This window comes from Elephantulus edwardii, unplaced genomic scaffold, assembly GCF_000299155.1.
Source record: "Elephantulus edwardii isolate Elephantulus edwardi_28Jun2011 unplaced genomic scaffold, EleEdw1.0 scaffold00269, whole genome shotgun sequence".
NCBI classification, from domain to species: Eukaryota; Metazoa; Chordata; class Mammalia; order Macroscelidea; family Macroscelididae; genus Elephantulus; species Elephantulus edwardii.
The window spans coordinates 2,652,875-2,654,639 of NW_006400019.1; the positions used below are offsets into that span (position 1 = coordinate 2,652,875).

At 41.0% G+C, this 1,765-nt stretch overlaps 1 protein-coding gene across 1 annotated transcript in view; it reads right to left on the reverse strand.

Annotated features, from left to right (window-relative positions):
- Positions 1–1,765, reverse strand: part of F8 (coagulation factor VIII, procoagulant component) — a 212,088-nt gene that overhangs the window by 25,171 nt on the left and 185,152 nt on the right. The window lies entirely within an intron of this gene.

Genomic DNA, 1,765 nt, shown 5'->3' on the forward strand with positions numbered 1-1,765 from the left:
CACTTGTTATACATCAGAGAGTTGGACAGTGACCAAGGAGGATAGAAGGAGAATTGATGCCTTTGAGCTGTGGTGCTGGAGAAGAGTATTGAATGTTCCATGGACTGCCAAGAAAACAAACAGATTTGTCCTGGAGAGGGTTAAACCGGGCTGCTCCTTGGAGGCAAGGATTCTGAGGCTTCGTCTGACATACTTTGGACATGTTGTAAGGAGGGACAGGTCCTTGGAGAGGGTCATCATGCTTGGGAGGTTGAAGGGACAGCGCAGTAGGGGAAGACCCTCCATGAGGTGGATTGATTCGGTGACTGGGGTAATTGAGATGACCGTATCTGAGACAGTGTGTTTAGCACAGGACAGAGCAGGGTTTAGGGCTGTTGTAGGCTGTTTAGGGTCGCTATGAGTCACAAGCGACTCGACAGGACATAACAACAACAAAAACCATCACCACAACAACATCAAAAAATCAGTGGGATTCCTCTACAGTTACAAAGGAAACTCAGAGAAGGAAACTAAGAAAGCAATACCATTTACAATATCCAAATACAAATTTAGATACTTGGGAGTGAACCTAACTAGAGACACAAAAGACCTGTATAAAAGAAACTACAGAACATTTCTGTGAGACACAATAAAAGATAGAAATAAATGGGGGGGGGGGAAATGCCCTGTTAATGGATAGGAAGACGCAATATTGTGAAAATGACAATCTTATCAAAAGCAATCTACCTGTTCAATTGAATCTCAATCCAGATATCAAATTCATTTTTCAAGGAGAACAAAAGGGAAATTGTCAAGAGACCCCAGATAAGCAAAACACATCTGAAAAGCAAGAATAAAGTGGGAGCAAAGCACTCCCTGACCTCAAAACCTACTTATAGCAGTAGTAACCAAAACAGCATGGTACTAGTACAGTGACAGGCACATAGTCCAATGGAACAGAATCGAGAATCCAGAAATGGATCCAAGCCGCATCCAAGGAAAAAAGAACAAGACATTTTTAAAATTTGCGAGTAAAAAAAAAAAAAAAAAAAAGAAATGGATCCAGCTATCTATGGTCAACTGATATTTGACAAGGAAATAAAACTCATCAAATGAGGAAATGACCACCTCTTCAACAATGGTTCTAGCAAAACTGGACTGCTACCTGCAGAAAGCTGACACAGGATCCACATCTCACACCATACACAAAAATCAACTCAAGGTGGATCAGAGACCTGGGAGTAAAGCCCCAAACAATAAAGTTTATTATAGACAAATTGGGATCAAGCTTAGATGCCCTAGTCTGTGGTATAAAGAGACTGCCAAGTATACTCAGAAATGCTCAGTCTGGAGAGGATAAAATTGATAAATGGGACCTTCTAAAGATTAAATCCCTGTGCACATCAAAAACATTTGCCAACAGAGTGAAAAGAACATACTGACTGGGGAAAAAAAATTTGGAAATACCAATTCAAACAAGGGTCCCATATAAAAAGTTTACAGAAACCTACAGGGCCTCCACAAGAAAAAGACTGACAACACAATTACAAAATGGGCAAAAGACATCAAAAGACTTTTCACAGAGGAAGATATTCAGGTGGCCAACAGACACATGAAGTAATGCTCAAAATCACTGGCAGTAAAAGAAATGCAAATAAAAACCACAAAGAGATACTATCTCACTCCAGTGTTGTTGTTGTTGTTATGTGCTGTCGAGTCGCCTGCGACTCATAGCGACCCTATGTACAACAGCCCTAAACTCCGCTCTGTCCTGTGCCAATCGCAC